This window comes from Vigna unguiculata, chromosome 5 (assembly GCF_004118075.2).
Source record: "Vigna unguiculata cultivar IT97K-499-35 chromosome 5, ASM411807v1, whole genome shotgun sequence".
Taxonomy (NCBI): Eukaryota; Viridiplantae; Streptophyta; class Magnoliopsida; order Fabales; family Fabaceae; genus Vigna; species Vigna unguiculata.
The window spans coordinates 10,834,896-10,855,606 of NC_040283.1; positions in this window are offsets into that span (position 1 = coordinate 10,834,896).

A 20,711-nucleotide genomic window follows, 5' to 3' on the forward strand; every position below is an offset into this window, starting at 1 on the left:
CTTTTTCAGATTCATTCAATAAAGTAAATCATGCAGGTGTTTCTAATTCAAGTTAAAATATGTATATAACAAATAAACCTTAATTCATATTCATCACATTTCAACGTATATGAACTGAACTTAATTGAATAAATGTAAGATAGTAACTTCTTACATGGAGACATATTGTATTACAAGAAACACTATTTTGATACCCAAACAACCGAATAAAACTCAAAAGTTTTAACATCTACATCAACACCTCCATTATTTCATATTAATATAACTTTCCTATCTCCTCAATTGACTCAGGTAGATGGAGGATAAAGCTCCTACAAATTAAAAAAAAAGAAGGTGAAAGTCATAGGATCAATTGTTTGAAAAATATGAACTTACCCACATCAAGATTATGACTGGCTTAGCTTGATATATTATTTACTGACTAAATAGAGGTGAGACTCGTAAAAAAGATGGATGATTTAATCTTGAATAATAGAGAAAGTGTAGATAATTTTAGATAAATGAATTCTTAGAATAAATGAAGAATGATTTCTTTTATCTATTTATAATAATTTCTTGAAGAATATATTCATTGTTCATTTAATTTAAAACTACATCTCTTAACCATAATAAAGTAGGCCTAACAAAGTTATTTTACAAGTCATGTTCGTAAGCCATGCACGATAAACAATGCTTTTTGTTCCAAGTAATGCACCTTGGACTCAAGCATAGACGATGAAAAATTAGGTTGGGTCTAAAATTGTTTTTTATTTAAAATATTGGCAAAAATCAATTTGAAATAGAAAATGACATTGGAAATCTTATGTAGTATAGTTCAAGGATCTATAAGCTTAAAAAGGTTTGAATTAAGGAAGTAACAAATTGCTTATTGACAATTGACTTCTCTTTTGCAACAATTTTTTCAACAATTGTTTCAATCAAAATCGAACATGTAGTCTCGATTTTGATATTAATTGATGGATAAAATTGTTTATCATAGACCGAAAGCTATAATCAATAAAGTGCGGCGACATGACAAGCAAAACTATTTTGTCTTTGTGATCGGAAACAATGGAGAAGGTTGTCGGTGACAGTGATAATGGAGGCCTTAGCCTGTCAAAAAAATGTCAAAATCTGGATCCGTTTCACCAAGACCTGATTTCCAAGACACAAATAAGAAACATCAAATCTTCAAGGTCATGAGATAAGAGAGGGAAAATGAAAGACATAAAAGAGGAAGGACAATGAATATCATAAGAGAAGAAGGAAAAAAAGAAAGTTTTTCTCGATAGACCTCAATTGCCGAATTAAAGAGGAAAAGAAAAAAAAAATAATATGAAAAAATTTTAATCGATAAACTTTACTTGGTTTCTTGAAAAGCCTTTGATAATTACATTGGTTTATTAAAACCTCTTTTATTGATTATTAATGAGGTTATTATAATCTCTACTAATAAAACCCAAATAGAATTAAGTATTTTTGTAGTGTGTCATTGTTTTATGGAGATAAATATTTGTTGGAAAAAACTCTTGAATTACTTTATTAATAGAGAAATAAAATAAACACAAGAAACACATAGACAATACACTCATGCCTTTTGGTCCTGAGTACACCTACACTCTCCAAAGTAATAATTTAATGCAAACTTCAGAACGTTCTTATTACAAGAGTATCAAAAATAAGAAGAGTCAAATATAAGCTTGAAATGTTTTTGACTCGGAGCAAGGAACATCATGGACTTAGAGCCCATTATATAATCACTAATACCCATTCCCTTGGTTATCCTAGGCAATGTGGGACTATGTGGGACTTTCAAGACGTGTTATTTTCATGAGCCCAACATTCTCAACCCTGATTAAAATAAACACATCTTCATTGTTAATCATGCTCCACCATAAGGAGTATCACTTGAAATAAGTCGTCCCGAGAATTTTCACTCGGAATCAACCTATCCCAAGAATTTCCACTTGGAATCAAACCATCCCAAGAATTTTCACTTGGAATTAAACCATTCGAAGAATTTTCACTTGGAATCAAACCATCCTAAGAATTTCCACTTGGAATCAAACCATCCCAAGAATTTTCAATTGGAATTAAACCATTCCAAGAATTTCCACTTGGAATCAAACCATTCCAAGAATTTCCACTTGGAATCAAATCATTCCAAGAATTTCCACTTCGAATTAAGTCATCTCAAGAGTTTCCATGCATCCTGCATTAATGCTAACCAATACCCGTGTATAATCACTACACACCTAGCATAAATATTAGCCAATTTTTGCGCATAAATACCATACACCATTCGTCGGAACCATGCCGTTACCCACGACAAAACCACAAAACATTGTGAAAAGCCACAGATCAAACATCTACACTTTGCAGCCACCGTGCCATTTGACTCCCTCCACCGGAGACACAACACATGCTGACGTAACACCTGCAGATGTAGCACCACCATGGCACCACAACATCCCACCGCCAATAAAGCACTGCGCGAAATCTGCCACTAGACATCGAACTTCCACCATGCAAAAAGCGAAACACTTTCGCAGACCAGGAGCATCTCGCCATACGTGAACTCCACTACAGATCCAGCATGACTCACAATCCTTACATCTCCACAAACTCAACTGCAGATTCACTGTGTCAACACAACACTAACAATGATCCTTCCATCAAATGTCTCGTTGCAACTTTAACAACCAAGGATGATTCTCCAACAACAAGGAGTTAAATCTTTTCTGATGTGGATGATCAGACTACACTGCAACCACAAAGCATACTAAGAAACAAATCCTACCAACAATAAGGAATTAATCTTTTCTGATGTGGAAGATCAGACTACACTGTAACCACATAGCATACTAAGAAAAAATTCTACCGAATCATAGCTCTTGATACCATTGTTGGAAAAAAAAACCCCGTGAATCACGTTATTAATGGAGAAATAAAATAAACACAAGAAACACATAGACAACACACCCATGACCTTTGGCCCCGAGTACACCCACACTCTCTAAAGCAATAATTTAACCCAAATCTCACAATGCTCTCTTTACAAGAGTATAAGAAATAAGAAGAGTCAAATATAAGCTTGAAGTGTCTTTGAATCGGGACAAGGAACATCATGGACTTAGAGCCCATTATATAGTCACTAACACACATTCCTTTGGTTATCCTAGGCGATGTGGGACTTTTCAAGACGTTGGTTAAAACTTGCTCGGACGAGTGCAGTATGGTCCTTGTATCAAAAGTATTCCTAGCAAGGGTTTCAGGTAAGCGTGTCCCGTTAAGAAGAATGACGGTACAGAAAAGGCAAAAAGTGAGTACTTGTGGTTGGGAAATGAGAAAGTCAAGCACTATATAAGGATAAAGACCCATAAACCCATTGTCTTAAGGTTTTGGGTTTAGAATGATGTCAATGCCTTATGTGGTTGGACTTAGGTCTCATTGGTGTTGTATCTCCCTAGTGAACCTCCTCCTTTGTAATCCTAACAATTGATATCAGAGCCAAGGTCACGAGTTTGATTCCTAGTAGACAATTGTTAAGGGGGAGATTATTGTGGGTTGCACAATTGTCCCATGGCGGAGGCCAAGTGGAATTCCTAGTAGGACAATTACTGTGAGGGAGATTGTTACATGTGGCATCAATTGTCTCGTGGCAGAGGCCAAGTGGACCGGGTCACAATCGAATCATGGCGCTTGAGCTATTACACTCTTAAGTAAAAAAAGTTGCGCCCTGACTAATGACTATAGCTTTTGGTCTAGTGGTAAGAGTTCGATCCTAACCATGTCTACCAAATAATTTTACCTACGACATATTCTTTATAACATTTTCTTTAATAATAATATGCAATCCCTGTTTAGATTATTTTAAAAAAAAAGTAACATCAATCATGACTAATAAACACATTTATTCGATCTGGCATTGTATAGTGCATTTTACTGTTTCTTTTAAACACTTTATAAATAAATAAATAGAAAATTTAACTTTTTTCTTCTTATTTTTCTCACTTAAAAAATGTGTATAAATAAATTTGTCCAAAAAATATCTTAAATATTGATTAAAATAAAACTAGAGCCTTTGAAGTTTCTTTTACAATGAAGTTTCTTTTACAAGTACTTTATTCATAATTGCTTTGTAAACGCAATAATTGAAATATATTAACATATTAAAAAATGTTATTTAGTTATTTAATATGAATTAACCACGCATATATTTTAGGGTGACCTACAATAAACATTCACTTAAAAGTTCGTATGTTAATTTTGAAAGTTTGATGGGGACTTAATTAGAATGTAAACTTATGAAATTTTAAGATTTATATTAAGAATATGGACTAGAGTCATATAACTACCGTCTGAAATATTATTGTTCCGCCCTCAAATTCTAAGTATGAATTTGACGAGGAACCAAAGTCTCTCTCTATGTTCTTATTAACATACTTAGAATTTGAGGATGGAACAATTATGAATGGTGAGAATTTGTAAAGATTCTTAAAATATGAGAGATATGTTATAGGAATTTGTTATTTTATTTTTGTTCATATACCTTCTTTCTCTCTTTCTTTATATATATATATATATATATATATATATATATATATTATAAAATTAAATTATTTTACATAATTTTTTAAAAATAAAGTCATAAAATTATTATTTGTGAATTTTTTATTTTTAAATAAAAGTTTAAATGAAATACGTATTTAAATAAATAATTGTGAACTTAAATAAATGTTTATGATAATTAATCTAAAAGTAAGCTATGAATATGAGGGTGATATTTGGCACCCGCAAAGTTAAAACACCCATTTTACAACTTAGAAAATTAATATTTTACTTAAATACTTTCATTTGTTGACGGCGATTTGGATGGGTGACTAAAAGGTATTTTTCATATGAGAAGAAATTATAAAAATATTATTTAGTAAAAAACATAATGTATAATCAAAAGAAATTCTTCATCTTCACTTCAGAAATACTTATAGAAAAGAATTACTATTTGCATATAATTTCTCCAAGGAAGTGGAGAAGCAAATAAGCCAATCGTCGTCACTTATTTCTGCATGACTTCACAAATAAACAAATACAGTTAACATTTACATATATTCTAATTTCTGAAATTTTTGTAATGTTCTTATTTGCGATTCATTTTTTTTTTTTACTTTCAACTCCTCAAATAGATTTTATTTTATATTCCATTCCTAAAACAAATAGTTCTGTTCTTTATAAAAAAAAAAAACATGTCAAGTTGTTTCGGACATATTTGTTGATTTTCTATCCTTAAAATAATTTTTCAATTTTCTTTTGATGTTAAATTTTTTTAGCAAATGTTTTTCTTGTATTTCATATAAATAATATCAATGTAAAATGGTAATTTTTATTTGTAATCGAAAGAAAAATAAGAAAATTTAGAGACAGGAAAAATTATATAAATTAATTATTAAAAAATTAAATAATTAACGCTTGTAAATTAAATTTTAATAATTAAATAATTAGCCATTTAATAATTTTAATTCATCCCATTCAAAGTTTTTACTCAACTTGATATGACTTAAAAATACTTACATATTTTGTGACATCCCATTTAAATAGAATAAATCTACTAAATAAAACATTACATAAATATAATATAAAAGAGCACATGACATGAAGTATATAGGTACTAACTATTACAGTTATCCATAATATACTCGAGAAAGAAAGTTAAGGCACAAAATAAATACCAATAACAGAACATAAAAGTTAACAATTCCAGACAGGATTGCCCATAGAGCACAAAATTAAAAAAACAAGAATCGTCCTTCAAAAGGAGCTCAATAATGAGCCAACACCAACTCGTGTTTCATCTAAACTGCAGCATTCCCATCATCCTAATGACCAGGAGTTTCCGCATCTGCTCACACCAATAAAATAGACATCAAGTAGAAAGGGTAAGTTAGAGTAAAAAGATAATTTTCCACATGTAACGACAAGCAGATAATTAAAGCAGATTATAAATGGGTGGAACAGTAGACACTCAAACATGTGATAACAAACAAATACAAGACTCTGACTCAAATATTCAAATTATACTCTTGATATAAAATGTTGGTAATTTCGGGTCATACATATATATGATACATAATTATATGTGTTAGAGCCATTATTTATTAAGCCAAATAATAAAGTGATATGACTAAATAAAAGTTTTAGCTAAAAGCATATGTCATGAAAATAAAAATTGTGTCTGAGAGCACACACACAATTGCTCTACAGAAAGAAGATCAGAGGATCAACAATGCTTCAACGGTACTATCATTATGTCGAATTCAGGTACGCTTTCGCATTCAATTTACAACATGTTTACATGTATGGGATAATATTTGTGATTGATCGCTAAAATCAATATTAGGATTATAACTTTTTGTGTCTAACAATTGGTATCAGAGCACCCCATACTTGATTTATGTCTGTCTTTGGAAATTAATTTTAAGGATTCAGATTCTCTTTATTTTAAAGAACCCTTAATCCCAATTATGTTAAATTAAGCCTTAATTTTGTTGATCCCCAAATTTGATTATCGTGGGTTTTTCAAACCCTAAAACCCCAAATTAAGAATCCTAGGGTTTCTTAAAACCCTAATTCAACGCTGCCTTCGTCTTTCCCCACGAGCGTCGACTTCTTCCTCCTCGAGCGACCTCTTTTCCACTTCTGCGAATGCACCTCCGTTTCTGGTTTTCTACAGGTGTGTGGAGGTGCATTCTGTAGCGGCGGTGATTCTGCAGCGGCAACGGCAGAGGTTTCCGATGGCAGTCTCGACGGTGTAGTCGTGCGTGAGTCACAGGTGAAGTTCTTGCAGTGGCACTACTCGTGGTGGTCGCCGGAGGCGTTAGGTAGGTCTGGTTCTGTCCTCGTTGCAAGTGGTGGCTTCGTCGACGATTTTTTTGTCTCTGGCAGCATCATCGTCATGGTGGCTTCACGTTGCGTGCTTTAGAGGTCCCAGTTCGCAACGGTGGTCTCGCGTTGAGGGTGGGATTGCCTCGCGATGGTTTCTTCGCAGTAGAGGTGGCTCGCAGCGGCGCCGATCTAATTCGCAGTGGTGGTTTCTCACAGTGTCGTGGTGGCTTGTGACGGTGGCTAGGGTTTCAATCGTGGTCGCAACAATTGTGTTGATGGTTGTGGATTGCTCTATAGTGGCATCATTTCAGGGGTAAACTCATAAATGAGAAAAGATTAGACCCTAATAAAATATAATTTTATTTATTTTATATACTTTGGTTGTTTAATATATAAAATAAATATATTTGGTTTTGGAATAAATAAATAATTAAATTTTGGTTTTGTTTAGCTTTTTTTATGAGCAAATTAAATTAAGAAGTCACCAAAGTGACCTCTCTTAAGGAGACAGTTTGTGAAAAATGTTAAATGTTTGTATTTATGTATATCCATGCGAGTACTGGTCGGTCTAAAGGAAGATTAATACTTGGTCGGATTGTATAAACATCTGTGACGGTAAACAAGTGATAATTATAAGGTTTTTCGTGTTGATAATAAAATCAATCCAAAGATAGGTTTGTTATCGAACATGTCTTATTATCAATGTTTGACCATTGCAACAAGAATATCATTAGCAGTTAATATTACTATCCAAAGACTTGATATTAATGAAGCATTAGGTATCTTGATATGGGTTAAACCATTATTTGAATTTATTTATTATTTTTATATAATGTGAGAATAATTAGTTAATTTCTTTTGTTCTCAAATTCATCATCGATTGCATCTGTATCTGCCAATATAAATTTTGTTCTGATCCTCAATAGAACAAATTTCAAGAACTGGAAAGAAAACATTGATATTATTCTTGCCTGTATGGATATGGATCTTGCATTAAGGATTGAGCAACCTATTACTTCTACAACGTCTAGTACTCCTGAAGACATGAGGCTTTATGAGAAGTGGGATCGCTCAAACTGCATGAGCCTAATAATCATTAAGCGTGGCATCCCAGAGATGTTTATGGGCATTGTTTCTGAAGACATAACAAGTGCCAAAGAATTCCTTGCTGAAATCGAGAAGCGCTTTGCAAAAAGTGATAAGGCGGAGGCAATCACTCTTTTTTAGAACTTGATCTCCATGAGATACCAAGGCAAAGGAAATATTAGGAAATACATTATGAGCATGTCTAATAATGTCTTTAAACTCAAGGCACTAAAGCTTGAAATCTCAGAAGACTTGCTCATTCATTTAGTGTTGATTTCTCTTCCCGCATCGTTTAATCATTTTGAGGTATTCTATAACTGTCAAAAGAATAAATGGTCTCTTAATGAGCCCATCTCACACTGCGTGCAAGAAGAAGAAAGACTAAAGCAAGGCAAGACAAAAATTGTTCATTTTGCAAGCACCTCGAAGGCTAAGGGAAAAAAAGATCGGAGGATCCCAAGAAGGAAGTTGCTAAGGGTCCAAAACAAAAGAAACAAACTCAGGAAAGCAAATGTTTCTTTTGCAATAAGACTGGACATGTGAAGAATAAATGTGCCAAATATCATGCTTGGCGTGCAAAGAAATGTATGTTTCTTACTTTGGTCTGTTCTGAAGTTAATTTAGCGCCAGTACCTAGTAACACTTGGTGATTAGACTCAGGTGCAACTACTAACATTAGTGTTTCTATGAAGGGTTGCCTAAACTACCGAAAGCCAATTGATTCTGAAAGATGGATCTACGTTGGAGATGGCAAATCGGTGGATGTGGAGGCTATTGGGCATTTTAGATTATTGTTGTGTATTGGTTTTTATTTGGATTTGAAAGACACTTTTGTTGTGTTGTCATTTAGACGAAATTTAATTTCAGTTTCTTATTTGGACAAATTAGGTTATTCTTGTTCATTTGGAAACAATGAATTCAATTTGTCTTTTAATTCGAATATTGTTGGAACTGGTTTGCTTTTGGCTTATGATAATCTGTATTTGCTTGATATTGTGACCACCTATAATGAAACTTTTAATACAAAATCTCATGGTACTAGATGTAAAATTGACAATACTCCATCAGGAGCATTATGGCATAGGCACTTAGGTCACATATCTAAAAATAAAGTTAAACGTCTTGTGTCAAATGGTATCTTAGAGTCCATTGACTTCACAAACTTTGATGTTTGTGTTGAATGCATTTATGGCAAAGAGACCAAAGAGAAGAGATTAGTTGCATATAGAGTTACAGACGTCTTATAGTTGATACATACAAACATTTGTGGGCCATTTCCTACACCTTTGTGAAATATGGTCAACAATACTTTATATCATTCATAGAAGATTAGTCAAGATATGCATACTTATTTCTTATACATGAAAAGTCACAGTCTTTGGATGTGTTCAAATCTTTTAAAGTTGAAGTTGAGAATGAACTCAATAAAAGAATTAAGTCTTTCAATTTTGACCGTGGTGGTGGGTACTATGGTAGATATGACGGGTCAGGTGAACAACAACCAGGACCTTTTGCCAGGTACCTAGAGGAATGTGGAATTGTCCTACAGCACACCATGCCGAGATCACCTAGTATGAATAGTGTAGCTGAAAGATGAAACCTGTAACATCCCGGTCGGATATTACTAATTTAAGTAATAAAAAAACAAGAAATATGATGAAAACCTCATTTATTATACTTCGTTTCCCAAAAACGCGAAAATTTTTAAAACATTTATTAATCGAAAGTTATCCAAAAATTCATAATTTATGAAACTCCAATACAGTATCCAAATTCACAAATAAGTAAAACACTGTTTACAAAGTTAATAAAAATAATAATGATAAAATTCGAGTAAAAGCTTTTCCCAGTTAACCCTCTCTCCAATGCTATGCCTCATCTGCTCCCGTGTAACGCATTACATGATCATCGCCAAACATAAGCAGAATCAAGATACACCAATCTATTTTATTCTAGTTAATTCTTGGCCCAGACCTTAATCCCCAAGGCTTTTCAACCTTCACAACACACAAATAGTTAGCCTCGGATTCAGGGTTTATGATGCTCACACGAACCTGCCCGCTCGTGGTCCTGCCTCTACAAACCTTTGTGCTCGTAGTCCTGCTCTACGAACCTCCTCGCTCGTAGTCCTGCTCTACGGACCTACCCGCCCGTAGTCCAACACACGTGATCCACCAGCTACGTACCTCCCCGCACGCAGCATCTCTCAAGTGTGAGCACGAAACATAGAACCTACCTCGCTCGTATCCCCACACGAGAGTAACATGATATGAACCTCCCCGCTCATATCATCACGTGTTCAACACCATCCATGAACCTACCCGCTCATGGCACAACATCCCCTGATCCAAGTCTCACATTACAACATGATAACGAAAACAAGAAAAGCACAATACACTACACAAGGTACATACTCAAACTGGTCTTAGGGATTCCAATGCTTCCACGAACCTGCCTCTCGTGGTCAAACTCTATGAACCTCCCCGCTCGTAGTCCAACTCTACAGACCTCCCCGCTTGTAGTCCAACACACGTGATCCATTAGCTACGAACCTCCCCGCTTGTAACATCTCTCAAGTGTGAGCACGAAACATACGAACCTACCTCGCTCCTATCCCCACACGAGAGTAATAGGATATGAACCTCCCCGCTCATATCATCACGTGTTCATCACCAGTCATGAACCTACCCGCTCATGACAACATCAAGCATATCCCAGACCAGGACCAACACAACAAGCCATGCAAAACATATCACAATGCACCCTGCCACTACACCATCCCTTAGCACAGCCTAAGCGCCACTAGCCGAAATGGCAGTACAAACCGCCTGGTGATTCTATATCACCGTCGGCGCCACAACTCATAAGACATACCGGTTTCCTAGAACATTGCCTAGCAGTCCACTCTACACCGCCATACGCCACACTAGTAATGTGATAGTATTGGTTTTAGGTACTCTAATTCATTTCCTAGCATTCACCCATTCAATTCTTAAACATCTAGAAATCAACATACACATTCATATATTCCAAATTACAACATCACAACACATATGCATCTTTCAAGTATAAGCACACATTGCTCTCTTTCATAATTTATATATATTAACCTCTTAAATCAATTCCAACACACACTTTATTTTCCCCTTCTCATTTTTCCAACCCTTTGCATGCTTACAATTCACATATCCCACATAAGACACAATCAAAGCTATATACTTATACCACATGCCCTCAGAATTTCCATTACATTTAAGTAATGATTATCATGTTCCGATACTTCCTTGAAACCTGTCATGATTATGCAACGCTTGGTCATAGTGATATCATCAATAGTGGTCTTTTTCACACACTTATAACATCATATATTTGAGCTATAACATATATAAGTTCATATATTCAACATGTCTTATCAAGCACTACCAAAAACATACCAATCAATCACACCTCTATATATTTATATGTATATATATACATTCACCAATCAAGGCCATATCAGCACTTGAGAACACTTAATCATCCATTAGTAATCATACTATTAGAGAATTCAAACAACCAATCATGAGTTATGTATATCTCTAGCTGCAGACATCCAATTCAAATCTCCACCGTTCAAAGTGAAGAACAACACGTTATAAATCTCCCGTCAAAATTTCACCTAAATCGGACAGTTAACGAATCGCGAACGCAGTTTTATGAAAACTGCACAAACCAGAAAAATATGTGGTGCCTAACGCCCAGAAAATCAAAGCTTGGCGTCTGGCGGTATCAAAGTTGCACCCGGCGGTTCCATCTGCGCGAAAAGTACGAAAAATAGAATTTTTGTACAGTATTCGCATCGCCTGGCGGAGCCACCCTTGCCGCCAGGCGGTTCATTATAAAAAACCCAGAATTGGGTTAATATTCATGCGTCGCCTGGCAGAGCCACCCTTGCCGCTAGGCGATTCATCATAAAAACCCATAATTGGTCTAATATTCATGCGTCGCTTGACGGTACACTCAAATCCGCTAGGCGGTTTCTAGGGATTTTTCAGAAACGCGTAGACACACAGATTTTTATCATATAAAGACATCACATTCATATAGTATAACACGAAAATGAGTACAAATCAGATACACATATAAAGGAACTCCCTAACCTGTTAATCCTTGCTCAATTTGGAAGAACCAAGACTTCTCTCGTGTCACCACTAGTCCAGCTTTGGCCTTCTCTCTATGCACTTGATGCTCTTCTCAAATCCACCCTAAACACCTTCAGAGCCCCCTTTTCCACTGTCCTCTGCCCTTTCACGTTTGTCTCTCTTTCTTCATCAAAAACTCTCTAATTAGACCATTAACTAAGCCTCAATGCTTGTTAATGATAGGGAAAACGAAAATGGCTTTGAATTAGGTGTCAATGACCATTCAAAGACCATTGTTAGTTGTCTCCCAGCCCACTAGGCTGCCTCCCTTGGCAGCTAGGGTTTTCTACCTTTTCATCTCCATGCCAAAAGAAAATTTGGCAAAAAGAAAATTAAATTCATTCTTAACAAGGTTTGAACCCACAACCATTCAATTATAAAGTCAATGCACAACCAATTCAACCAATTCATGTTTCAGGATAATTTATATAATTTTAGGATTACATTATCACTAAGCACATTCACACATAACATTAACATTAAAATAATACACTTATTAAAATAACATACATAAGACTCGAACCCAAGTCCTTTCAACTTAACTAAGTACTCTCAACCATTTGAGCTAGTACTTTTCCACGTCATAACAAACCACATTAAATGTCATAAAGACTCCCACGACCCGCATTTATTAAATAATTATTTATTTCATTATTTAAATTTCTTGGGTCTTACAAAATCGCACTCTTAAGGATATGGTAAGGAGTATGATTTGTCATTCCACCTTACCGGAGTCACTCTGGGGAGAGGCACTAAAGACGACAACTTATATTATAAACAGAGTACCAACTAAAGCAGCTACCAAAACACCTTATGAGCTTTGGACTAGGGGAAAGCCTAGTCTGAAGCATTTCCATGTGTGAGGCAAGGCCTTATAAGCTAAATGAAAATAAATTGGCTTAAATATACATTTGGTCCCTATTTTTGTTGTTTTTATTCAATTTGGTCCCCATTTTCGTTTTGTGTTCATTTAGGTCCTCATTTTCGTCAAATTTTGGTCAATTTAGTCCATTTCACTAAGGTGTTTAAATAGTTAACGTTTTTGAATAGTACATGTCACGTGTTAGCTCTTTTTTTTTAAAAATTTTTAAATTTTTTTTTAATTTTAACAAAATTGTCCACGTGTCAAGTCACAATTGTGTTACGTGTCAATTCTAGTGTCATCTGTTAGTTTGTGATTGCATTATTTCTTTTTGTTCAATTTAGTCCCAATATTCGTTATTTTTGTTCAATTCAGTCCCTATATTCGTTATTTTTGTTTAATTTAGTCCCAAATTTTGTTAAAATGGAACAATTTAATTTTTAAAATTGACATTATTATTAGTTATTTTTGAAATTCAATTATAAATTATAATATTTAATTATAAATTTAATATAAGTATTAGATTCAATTGTTAAATAGAATATAATTATTAAAATATTATTAAAATATAATTATTAAAATTTTCAAATTATATATTAACATTTGTGAAATTGACATTTAAATCTAAAATATTTAATATTTTTATTGCATTTTAGATATTAAAATATAAAATATTTTATATTTAAATGTTAATTTTACAAATATTAGTTTAAATTTCTAAAATATTTTGAATATTTAAAATATTTTTAAATATCAATTTTAAAAGTATTTTAGAATATAAATATTAGAAAAAAACATTTAATAATTATATTCTTATAATATTTTAAATAAATATATTCTATTTAACAATTAAATATAATAATTTTATTCAATTTATAATTACATTTAATAATTTATAATTGAATTTAAAAAATTATAAATTCAAATGTCAATTTTAGAAAAAATATTAATATAATTTGTATAAAAGATATTAAATTTAATGTCAATTTAAAAGGGACAAAATTGATTTATTTTAACAAAAATTAGGACTAAATTGAACAAAAATAACGACTAAATTGAACAAAAAAATAATAATACTACCACAAACTGACATGTGGCACTAACATTGACACGTGGCACAATTGTGACTTGACACATGGATAATTTTTTTGAAATTAAAAAATTAAAAAAAAAAAAAAAACTGAACCTGTCATGTCGCATGTATTGTTCAAAAACGTTAACTATTTAAACACCGTTAGTGAAAAAGACCAAATTGACCAAAATTTGACGAAAACGGGGACCTAATTGAACACGAAACGAAAATGGGGACCAAATTAAATAAAAACAACAAAAATAGGGACCAAATGTATATTTAAGCCAAAGATATTGGACTTCTAAACAGTAAGTAGTTAGTTTATTGGTTATTCTGAAAGATCAATGGGATATAAATTTTATGATCCCACATTAAAGACTATTTTTTGAGACGGGAACTGCTACGTTCTTTGAGGATATTGAGTTTGGGGGGAAGAATAAGATTAGGAACTTTGTCTTTGAGGAAGAATCGGTAACTATTCCAGATTCGATTCAAGTAGTTACTTTTGATAAAGTAAGTTCGGAACCTTTACAAGACATTACTTATGAACCCCATACTCAAGATTATTTGGTTGTTCGTGAAAAACAAAATCAAGTGTCATTTAAGATAATTATATTGTATTTCTGCAAGAAAATGAAGATCCTAATAATGGTGTGATGGAAGATGACCCAATCATCGTTTGTCAAGCCATACAAGATCCTAATTCAGAAAAATGGATTGAAGCAATGAATAAAGAATATAAATTCATGCAAGACAATAAGGTTTGGGAACTTGTCCCATTACTAGAAGGTGTGAAACCCATTGGTTGTAAATGGTTATTCAAGACCAAGAGGGATTCCAAAGGTAATGTGGAGAGGTATAAGACTCGTCTTGTAGCTATGGGATATACTAAAAAAGAAGGGATTGACTTTAAAGAGACTTTTTCTCTAGTTTCATCAAAAGAATCTTTTAGGACAATCATGGCTCTTGTTGCGCATTATGATTTAAAGCTTCATCAAATGGATGTCAAAACAACGTTTTTCAATGGCGACAATGACGGGACGATCTATATGGTGCAACTAGAAAATTTTGTATCGAGAGACCCAAAGAATATGGTTTGTAAGCTGACAAAATCCATTTATGGACTAAAACAAACATCTCGTCAATGGTACTACAAATTTCATCAAGTAATTCTCTCATTTGGCTTCGAGATGAATCTTGTTGGCGATTGTGTGTATCACAAGTTTAAGAAGAGTAAGTATATTTTCTTGATCTTGTACGTTGATGACATTCTACTTGCCACTAATGATATAGGCATATTGCACGAAACCAAGAAATTTTTTTCAAAGAATTTTGAAATGAAAGATCTTGGTGACGCCTCTTTTGTATTAGGAATTCAGATACACCAAGATCGATCTCGGAGTACTTTAGGATTATCACAAAGGAGCTATATCGAAAAAATTCTTAAAAGGTTTGTCATGCATGAATGTAAATCCAGGGATACTCTAGTTGCTAAGGGAGACAAGTTCTGTATAAGTCAGTGCCCAAAGGGGAATTTGGAAATTGAGGAAATGCAGAAGATTCCCTAAGCATCAACTAGAGGGAGTTTGATGTATGCCTAAGTGTGTACGCGCCCTGACATAGAATACATAGTTGGGGTTCTAGGCAGATATTTAAGCAATCCAAGTATGGACCATTGGAAAGTAGCAAAAAGGGTCATGGGATATTTAAAAAGAACAAAAGATTACATGCTCACATATAGGAGGCCAGACTAGTTGGAGATTGCTGGGTTTTCTGACTCAGATTTTGTAGGATGTCAAGACAGTTTGAAATGCACTTCAGGTTACATTTTCATGTTGGCAGGTGGTGCGATTTCTTGGCGCAATGTCAAGCAAACCCTTACAGCTTCATCCACTATGGCAGTAAGCATGTTATGAGGCATCAAATCATGGAATATGGCTGAGAAATTGTCACTGGGCTGTAAATTTTGAATAGCATTGAAAGACTACTCAAGTTGTATTGTGACAACAAATCAGTTGTATTGTATTCCAACAACAATAGGAGTTCGACTAAGTCAAAGCACATCGACATTAAGTTCCTAGTTGTTAAAGAAAGAGTATAGAGTGGACAGATTTCCATAGAACACTTAGGGACAACCTCCATGATTGCAAATCTTCTAAATAAAGGACTTCCACCCAAGGTCTTTCATGAGCACGCTTCTCACATTGGTGTTTTACAGTTTGAGGAATCTACGATTTAGTGGGAGTTAGTCATTTTCATATGTTTTGTATTCTATGTTTAATTTAATGTATGCATACATTGATTTTGGACATATTTGTTTATCTATAAATATGTGGTTTTGTTCATTTAATACACTTTGTACATTAAGATTATTATATCAATCTCGATAAGTTAAAGTTTGGGACAGTTGAAAATTGTAAGACCCGTGAAAATTAATTAATTAAATAATTAATTAATTAATAAATGCGGGTAGGAAGAGCCTTTATGACAATAAATATTGTTTAATGTGACATGGAAAAGTACTAGCTCAAATTGTTGAGAGTACTTGGTTATGTTAAGAGGACTTGGGTTCAAGTCTTATGTGTGCCTATTGTGTGTTATTTGATTTATTAATATTTTTGATAAAATATGTGTGAATAGCGAGTGATATTATAATTATAGAATTATAATAGTTATCACTAAATATGAATTGACATAATGGTTGTGCTTGGCTTTATGAGTGGGGGGTCACGGGTTCAAACCTTGTTAGATAGGAAATAGACTTTATTTTTGATAAGTGTAGTTTTGGAGGGAATGTGAAAGGGCAAAGGTAACCCAATATTAAGACACATATAAAAGGCAAATTTTAGGTGGAAAGAAGAGCGAAAATTGGAGAGTGAGAGGCTGAATTGGGTATGCAAAGGATTGAAGCAAAGTATTGTTGTCAAGCCTTTTCTGTTAAACATGAATTGGATGAGGGTTTTGGGCTTTTAAATGAATTGGATGAGAGTTTGACCTTGGAGTTTTATCGATGATTGTATACTCAAATTTTGGTAGTTCTGATGATTAGAAATCATGATTATGAGTTTTTGCTAGCCATTACATTGTGTTGGTAATGATTGATTGATGTTTTGGTATTGGATTGGCGAATTGTGTGCGTGAATAGAGAGGAAACTCTGCAAGTTTCGCCCAAGCGAGTCCATCTCGCCTAAGCGAGAGTTGCAGAACCTCGTGACTGGTTTAGGTTCGCGCTGCTCACTCAGGCGACTTGGGTTAGTGTTGAGCGACGGAGACTCTCGCTTAGGCGAGAGTGGCTTGCCTAAGCGAGGTCGGGATGAGGCCTGGTCATGTTGAGCACGAATCCTCGTCCAAGCGAGGAGATTCTGTGTCTTTGAGCGAATGGGGTCTCGCTCAGGCGAGACGGGCTCGCCTAAGCGAGACAAGGTGGTGCAGCCATTGTTTCAAACTCGCTCAGGCGAGGTAGTTTAGCCTAAGCGAGACCAATGTATTTGCTTAGGCGAACGGGCATAGCTTAAGCGAGAATAGCGAGGAGTCATGTTTATATGTGCTGATTGTACTGTTTGCTTTGTATTTCCTACTTTATAGGAAGTTATATGCATGTGTTTGTGGTGTTTGGACTTGAAGGGCTAAGTCCTTAGGATTTGGGATGTGCTTGGTTGAGTCGCGAGCGAGGAGTTCGTGATGGGTGGACCGCATGCGGAATGTGAACAGTTTACTTCACCGGAGGTACCCTTGTTGGGATGAATGAGCGAGGGAGTTCATTTCATGCTCAACTTGGGAATGCTATGAGCGAGGGAGTTCATAGTAGGAAAGATGGGTATACGTGTCCGGGTCCGAGCGAGGAGTTCGGATGAACGGGTGTGTGAATCCGTGAAGCAAGACTACAAACGGGATAGGCTTATAGGTTGGACCACGAGCAAGGAGGGTTGTGGAAGCACATGAAATCCCAAAGTTAGAGTACATGCATGAACTCATATTGGTTATGAGTGTGGAAAAGTGGGTGTTTTTGTAAAATAAATAAATATTTAAGAATGGACTGGGGTTATTTTCATATTTATTTATGTTTATGTGTATAACTCACCCTATCTGTTTGTGTGTGGCGATGATCGGGTAACTTATTATCCGGGAGCAGATGATATTTCACGTGAGCCAGGAGACGCTTAGTGGCGGAGAGTGGGCACATGGTACGAGGGGATTTTTTTAACTACTTCTATATTAGTTTTCCATGTAATTTGATTACAGGTTTTATGATTTTGGATTATTAATAGTTTGTTATTAATACTACAGTTTTGAAATTTCCCGTAGTTTTTGGGAAACAGTTTCATTAATAAATGAGGTTTATTTATATAAATTGTTATTTATTTCTTTATTTTATTAATTAAATCCGTAATATCCGGTCGGGATGGTACAAAAATAGACGTGTACAAATCACCTTCACGTAATTTTTCATGCTACACATTTCATGATGAATCCATGTCATTTGGTTATGTCAGAATTAATGATCATTGTTGGTTTTAGTTGTGACTGATGCAATGAAAAACCGGTTTGGTTCTATATTCTGATGTAATCAATGGACGTGACTTTTGTAGTATGCTCAATGAATATAATGGCAATTTTTGAGCTCATAAAGTCTAACACATTTGTAAGGTTGTCAGAACATATATATTTGTGACGAGAGATTGTTGGTAATTTTGGGTCATACATATGTATGATACATAATTATATGTGTTAGAGCCATTATTTATTAAGCCAAATAATAAGTGATCTAACTAAATAAAAGTTTTGGCTAAAAGCATATGTCATGAAAATAAAAATGTGTAGAGACCATAAAGTAAATTCTAATTTTTATGAGGGGCCAAATTAGAAATACTGAATCTTAAAGTAATTAACCAAATTAGGTTATTTAAAGGGTCATGGTCACCTTTTGAGAGCACACACATAGAACTGCTCTACAGAAGGAAGATCAGAGGATCAACAGTGCTCTAACGGTATTATCATTATGTCGAATTCATGTACACTATAGCATGTTTACAGGTATGGAATAATATTTGTGATTGATCACTAAAATCAATATTAGGATTATAACTATTTGTGTCTAACATAAAATTTTAAAGGAAGTATGTGTCTGTGCTGGTTTCTAAACTCTGTAGAGTCTAGACACAAGGGGTTATCACCCAACCACACCCCAGGGTTAATCCCATGATTGTCTAAGGCCATTATCCTACCAAAGACTAGGACCTCCTGTCACTCTCACCACATCAATCATTCTATTCTATATGAGCATGAACGATTATTAGAGTTTAGGATACCTTCATTTATCTAGACATCTCCTATATCAAGGTATACACTAACCACACCATCACCAAGAGTTTCCCATGAAACTCTTTTATGCACAACATTCCACATGTCATCTCAAGCATTATAATCTCATGCCAATGTCCAACTGACGAACCCATTCGTATTTCATTTCATACCAAGCAAGTCAATATCACATGAAACATACATAATCACATATTCATCCTTTTAAGAGTAATTGAATCAATCCACAAGTTAAAGTAAGGAATTAAAATTCTGCAGCAATTCTCGCTTAAGCTAGAAATTCTCGCTTAAGCTAGACTGGTCTCGCTTAAGCTAGGAATTTTTGCTTAAGCTAGATTGATCTCGCTTATGCTAGAAATTCTCGCTTAAGCTAAACTGATCTCGCTTAAGATAAACTGATCTCGCTTAAGCTAAAAGTTCTCGCTTAAGCTAAACTGATCTCGTTTAAGCTAAAAATTCTCGCTTAAGCTAAATTGTTCCCACTTAAGCTAAAAATTCTCGCTCGGGTGAGTTTGCAAACAGGGAGTGTAACATCCCGACCGAATATTACGAATTTAAATAATAAAATAGAGAAATAATAATTAAAACTTCATTTATTGAAATATCATTTCCCAAAAACGCGAGAAATTTAAAACTTTTATTACATCAACAATAATCATTAATCCATATTTATAAACACTCTTATAATTATCAAAAGTCAAGTAACATAAATGATTTCAAATTATTTAAATTTATAAAACATAAAAGATTTGATAAAACTCTTCATCCCAATCTAACCCCGCTCAAGCTCTATACCTCACTAGATCCACCATCAACATCATCTGCTCCCGTGCACCGCGTACATGATCATCGCCAAACACAAGTAGATAGAGTGAGCTAACAATAAATAATCACACATATATAAGCATATACATACATCACAATCACAACAAATGAAATCCATCATTTGACTCCATAACACATTGCATTACCATGTCAACTGTGTTCTACGTTTTCTAGTGAGGAACTGTAACATCCATAAATCAATAAATAATGTATTACTTTATTTATAAGTATTTTAGTATGTATCTATAATTTATATATATATATATATATATATATTCTTATTAACACGTTTTTATTTTATTTTCCTGAAAATTATGCTCTTTTTATGAATATACTTGAAGGAATTAATATGAAAGAATTAATATCCAACTAATAACAAATATGAAATTTTGTAGCTTATGATTATTTTCATTTAGATTTCTCCCATTTCAGATTCGTACATACACTTTTTCTTATGTAAAAGCTGATATTCTTTTTGTTGCACTCAAACAAAATTATGTTAGAA